This window comes from Asparagus officinalis, chromosome 1 (genome assembly GCF_001876935.1).
Source record: "Asparagus officinalis chromosome 1, Aspof.V1, whole genome shotgun sequence".
NCBI classification, from domain to species: Eukaryota; Viridiplantae; Streptophyta; class Magnoliopsida; order Asparagales; family Asparagaceae; genus Asparagus; species Asparagus officinalis.
Window position 1 is genome coordinate 84,547,904 of NC_033794.1, and position 6,994 is coordinate 84,554,897.

Consider the following 6,994-nt stretch of genomic DNA (forward strand, 5'->3'; position numbering starts at 1 on the left):
CGAGACAGCAAATGCTGTCTCGCGAGCCTGTTTTCCGCCAACTGCTCCTAGGGGCTATAAATACCCCCCGAAGGTCATTTTTTGAGGGGGCTGATCATTTTGAGCACTTCAGAGCAATCCAGAGCAGGGAGAGGGCAGAGTTCTTGATCTTCTGGCGATTCCTTGAGATTCGAGCTTTGACTTGATCTTAAGAAGAACGACTATCTTACTTCGATAAGATATCGTTTCAAATTCCCACTTCGATAAACGAAGTCAGAATCATCAAACCCCCTCACGATTCAATCAGAATCTGTGATTTGGTGGTCCACGGGCTAACGCACCCCCGACACAGGCAAAGATCTCACGCAAGCAGTGATCCAAACAACGATCCTGCATTTGTTTTCCACGAGTTGTAATTTTCATTTTGTTGTGTAAAAGAAGTCTTATAAAAAGGCTATCTTTTTTTTGAATTTATTATAATCGACTGAAGATATAATGAATTCCATGACAAAACCAACTTTTGACGCGAACAACCGTTATTACAAGCAGTTAAAATTTGGCTATCAAAAAGATTTTCCAAGAAAGATTTAGGTGATGCATCCTGTACGCTAGGTATTCAGATCTATAGAGATAGATCTAAAACAATATTAGGATTATCCCAATCTAGATAAATTGGCAAAGTGCTAAAGCGGTTTAGCATGGAAAGTTCCAAGAAAGGTTTTGTACCTACATCTCCTGGAATCTCACTCTCTAAAAAGATGTCTCCCTAGACTGATGAAGAGAGGAAACACACGAGTCTAATTCCTTATGCCTTGATAGTAGGATCAATCATGTTTGTCATGTTATGTACTAGACCGGATTTCGCTTATTCACTCGGTTTGGTAAGTAGATACCAATCTAATCACCCGTTCCCCCCTTTCCTTAGTATTACCCTTCGCCGGTAATCACTAAGAAGAGCTGATATCTCGTTTTAGCCGAGATAGACGCTTCAGGCTTCTAGATCTCACGCGGATCGACGAAGCTCTGTCCGATTTTTCGGAACAGATCTGAGTGTCAGGGTGGTCCACGGATATCAACGTCCCCGTCACAGGCCAAAGACCCACGCAAGCAAGAGACCGCAAAACAGGATCTTGCGTTTATTTTCAAGAAAGTTGTAATTTTTATTTCTTTGTTATTTGAATTCATTTGTAACGACTAAAGTTTTGGAGAAGATTGGCGAAGCCCTGCTGCAGTGAAGAGTGGTCGAGCGCTTCAACAAGGAGAGGAGAGGTCTTCATCAGAGCCTTCATCACCTGTTCCCCCCTTTCCTTAGTATTACCCTTCGCCGGTAATCACTAAGAAGAGCTGATATCTCGTTTTAGCCGAGATAGACGCTTCAGGCTTCTAGATCTCACGCGGATCGACGAAGCTCTGTCCGATTTTTCGGAACAGATCTGAGTGTCAGGTGGTCCACGGATATCAACGTCCCCGTCACAGGCAAAAGACCCACGCAAGCAAGAGACCGCAAAACAGATCTTGTGTTTATTTTCAAGAAAGTTGTAATCTTTATTTCTTTGTTATTCGAATTCATTGTAACGACTGAAGTTTAATGAAATCAATGATAAAGGCAGCTTTTCCTGAAAACAAACTGGCGACCACAGTGGGAGCCAACGGCCTCGCTGCCGAGGCCGTCGTGACGCAACCGGCATTCAAGATCCGGGTGAATGAAGAGATCGAATATGAGTTCGATCAGCAGAAATTCGAAGAGTACCTCTCTTCCTCCTCCTCCAGATCCGCCTCTCCGAACAGGAGCAGGAAGGCATCCTCTTCCAGAAACGTTCGCGGGGCCCTCGGCTCAAAGACCCAAGATCCCCTTGCCATCGCTGCACTCGCACCACGTGACGTCCCCGCGTCGTCCAACATGGTCGAGATCGCAAATCTGGGCATCTCCTCCGTCAAGAAGATGGCTACTGAAGGTGCTCCAGCTGTATCAAAGAGGACGCGCCAAAGACGGCGTCAACGCCTTGCTCGTCAGATGGCCAAGGCTTTGGAGCCGATGGACGGGATCCGCTACAATGAAGATCTCAAATCCAGACAGCGCCAAGAGCAACAACGGTACGTAACCAACTCCTCCTCCAAGGCAGAGACGAACGAATGGGTTCGTGTCATGAGGACTCACTCAACCCTCGAAGAGCGAATCAAGAAGCGTCACGCACTGCTTGCGCATGCCCGAGCTCTCCTACAGAAAGCGGAGGAGATGCAGAAAGAAGAGACGGTTAAGAACCTGTCACGCCCCGCTTCCCAAAATACACGGGAACCGGAACATGAACAAGCCCGCGACGTATTAGACTGAGAAGAGATAAGTGCTAGACCCCGTCTTCTCAATCTAATATGCTAAGCGTCTGGAAATAAAAACAATACGAAGTCACAGGTCTCCGATCACAATCAGCAAGAATATGATAGACAAACTCAGAACAGAAAATATACATATCACAATGAATAACATCCGAGACATAATATACGGGTCAAACATGCCCTTATACAAATATGAACAAATGAATACTGAAAAGATACAAAATACAATAATATACGGGTCAAACATGCCCTTATACAAATATGAACAAATGAATACTGAAAAGATACAAAATACATTGATCAAATAGAAATGAAAGGTAGTACAAAGAAAACGGAGGACCAATTACTAAACTTTGGCTTCTTCTTCTGCTCCATCCGCTAGGCACTCCTGCTAAGAATCCTCTGGTTCCCGATGATTTCCCAGCTGAACCTGTTCTTCCTCTAAGTCTGACGTACACCAGAGAAAACAGGTGTACGTCAGGTGCATGACGCACGGCAAGACCCGACTCCACAAAGAAATAGAACAAACGAAAATCCAATGCGAAAAACGATACGATAACAGAAACAACAAAAGAACGTACAACTGAAATCCACAAATCAACATGAAAACACTACTAAATCATGATAACATAAAGCATCCAAAATCGATCAGGTAACGAGATCATGTAGCTAGCGATCAGTCTAATCGTCCAAGTCACAAGGGCATACACTAGATGGAATTTATACCTAAAAATCTACAACTCGAGACGTAGTACGTCGAGCGAAATAATCCAAACAAGGAAACCCTCATGTATATATCATATGCCTCGAATTGTAAATAATTAAATATCAATCCCGATCTATGTATGAAAAGAACAACACTGGTCTACATCTCAATAAAACTAACAAGGTCCATCATAAAGCACGCAAGTATGTTATTCTTGTTTTACATGTTATTTGAATTGGGGAAGAATATTTTGTTGTATATAATCGGGTCCCCGTAAAGTCGTCCGGGGGCCGCCCTCAAGTCAAGTATTGGCCCTCTGGCCCATGTACATAACACTCTCGATATCACGATAACAAGAAAGCGCTGTGCCCGTTTATATACATGCTATATTCTCCGTCCAATCCCCCCTTTATAACCCCATGTTTGTCATATTAATTAAGCAACTGTACATGAAATATTATGCACTAGCCACGGAGTTACCGTGGAACGACTTCTGAAAAACTATGAACATAACCGTGACTCGTAACACGTCCGATCAAGAGTGCATCGTCTAGTCAATGCTATAATAATAATAATAATCAAGGAAACCTCATACCGGGATATCGATATCAAGGGTACAGCCATGCCTTGAAAGCACGCTTATAATTCATATTTTTAACAGGAGTCGTCTTCATGTACAGTCTCACCTATTGGATAACAACTAAGTGATAAAACAACAAACTTCCACACAGCTATTCATGTCAAACAATCCCACGCAGGTAATAATAAATCACAGGCTAATCTAATTAATTAACTCATAACAGATCTAAAATTGAATGACGAGTCACATAATAATTTACGATAAACTAATAATTAAAATAAAATAATCAAGGTTCGGGATCTTGCCTCGGGGTTTTCTTGGGATATCTCGGCTCCGACGGGCTCGCTGACGGCTAGAATGTGGCAGTTCTGCAGTTGGATATGCGTTGGCATTTCGGCGAACACGTGGTGTGCGACGACACTAAGGTGGCGAACAGGGCTGAAGGGAAGGAGGTCGAGCTTGGGGCTTGGACGGAGCTCGGAGCTCATCGGAGATATGGGGGTGTTTGTGGTAAAAATTGCAAAGAAGAGAATAAAGAAAATTTGATTTGTATTTCTTTGATTCCGATTACAACTTGATTACAAAAGAGAGGAGAATGAATTTGGTTCTTCCTCTTTGTTTAAAACTGGGTTCTTCACGGTGGCGATGGAGTGCCTCCCTCGAATGCTCGCGTCGAGTTTGCTCTCCGTTGACGATCCGCACGTCTTGATTCACTGGAACGATGTCTTCTCCTCACGATTTGACGTTGTGGAGAACTTGCGTGGCAAGTTTGAGAACTCAGAACGAGTTTTGAAGAACTCTGTAAAAGAGTTGATTTGAACCGAAGATCGGTTAATAAGCCAAGGCTAGAGGAAAGCTCTGGTGGTCGATCTTAGCTGAGAAAATCTCCCCGAACCAAAAAGAGCCCCCTGAACTGAATTGATCTTCAGTTATTTATAGAGGATTAAGGGGGTGAAACCGCCCCTTTTTGATGTTGTGACGCGGGGTTCGACCTTGGCGTTTTGATGTTGTGACGCGGGGTTCGACCTTGGCGTTTCGACCTTGGCGTTTTGATGTTGAAACGCGGGGTTCGACCTTGGCGTTTCGACCTTGGCGTTTTGATGTTGAAACGCGGGGTTCGACCCTGGCGTTTTGATGTTGAGACGCGGGGAGGACCTCCGCGTCTTGCCTTGCAGAGATTATCACCAAGTAATCTCTTTTTGTCATAGCGTTGCAAAGATCATTGTCTTGTAATCTTCGTCTTGGCTCCTTGAGAATATGAGAGTCGTCAGATTGTAACTCCCGATGTTGATTGTGAAGGCTGTTGAAGTAGAGCTTCCATCAGTTGTCGTGAAGGTCGTCAGATTGTAACCTTCGGCAATCTACGCGAAAGTCTTCAGATTATAGCCTTCTGGAAGTCGTCAGATTGTAACTTCCATCATCGGTGGTTGATGGGGGATAAGCTATCTATTTTGATTTTTAGACAGCCTACAGGGGGAAAGAGGAGGGCGGCTACTGTCGCTGCTGGTGGCGAGCAACAGAAGAGGAGGTGGCGCTGGTGGTGCTGGGGCGGTCGCGGGGAGAGAGGAGATGGGGGAGGAGCGGTCGACGGCGACGGGACATCAAGCTGGGCGCTGTCGGAGTTAGTGGCGACGAGGCGGAAGGGAGATATGGTCGGTGTTGATGGGCGTGGTCGGAGAGAGATGCGGTGAGGTTAGCGGAGCGGCGATCGGAGCTCGTGGTGGACAGGTCGTCGGAGGTTTGGAGGGCTGGTCGGAGACGGCGAGTGCGGCGAGCGCGGAGTGGTGGTCGAGGGAGCTCGGGGTCGGGTTTGAGAAAGAGAGGAGAGAGAAGGAGAGGCGGCGGGTCCTGGGGTTGAAAACGATAGAGGGTAAGAGAGGAGGAGAGAGAAACCCTAAATAACATATATATAAGGAAAATTTAGGGTTTTGAAAAACGAAAATTAATTAAAATTAAATAATTGTTGATGTTTAAAAATTAAGATAATTACAGAATAATTATCTACAAACAAAAACGTACATGTTGTGCTATTATAACAGTTAATACGAAATAGTCAAAATATACTCATATTGTACAATTAAACAAGAATAATTAATAATAAAAGTATTTTTACTTAAATTTAAAATTAAATAATTATGAGATAATTACGTACATAGTAAAATGTACTAGTTATACTAATACGAAAGATAATATGTAACAATAAAAATAATACAATAAATTATACCAAAAATACGTAATTAATAATATTATGTATTATATGAAATAATTTGTAATAATATTAATAATACAATATATTATTTAAAATATTACAAAATAGTATTGATAATATAATAAATTAATTTCAGAAATTTTTATCACACAAAATACATTTATAAATATCAAAATCATTTAAATAAATATATAATCAGATTTTTAAATCGTTGAAAATTATAGAAAATAAGAAAAATACAAATACTCTTTTAAAAATAATAATTAAATATTTTAAAATACCAAAAATTATTTTAACTAGTATCAAAATTCACGGTCCTTACATTCTACCCCCCTTAAAACAAATTCCGCCCTCGGAATTAAAATAAGAAAGAACCTAAGGACAGATATGGAACAATATCCATAAGCAGAGGAGACAGGAAACAAGAAATATTGGGAAATTACGAGACAAGAAATAGTAGGAAGATGCGGAGTCAAAAGTGATAAGATAGGGAAGAAACGAAATCTATCAAGCAAATAGAATAAGGGCTCAAGAATAGTCTCACGGATGAAATATGATATGTATCTAAATTATCCACTATATTCTCACTAGTGATGACTCGGGACCGTGATCGAGACCGTGACCTGCATGGGCCACCAAAAAAACCTGTCACGCCCCGCTTCCCAAAATACACGAGAACCGGAACGTGAACAAGCCCACGACGTATTAGACTGAGAAGAGATAAGTGCTAGACCCCGTCTTCTCAATCTAATACGCTAAGCGTCTGGAAATAAAAACAATACGAAGTCACAGGTCCCCGATCACAATCAGCAAGAATATAATAGACAAACTCAGAACAGAAAATATACATATCACAATGAATAACATCCGAGACATAATATACGGGTCAAACATGCCCTTATACAAATATGAACAAATGAATACTGAAAAGATACAAAATACACTGATCAAATAGAAATGGAAGGTAGTACAAAGAAAACGGAGGACCAATTACCTAAGCTTCAGCTTCTTCTGCTCCGTCTGCAGGGCACTCCTGCTGAGAATCCTCTGGCTCCTAATGATCTCCCGGCTGAACCTGTTCTTCATCTAAGTCTGACGTACACCAGAGAAAACAGGTGTACGTCAGGTGCATGACGCACGGCAAGACCCGACCCCACAAAGAAAATAGAACGAACAAAAATCCAAT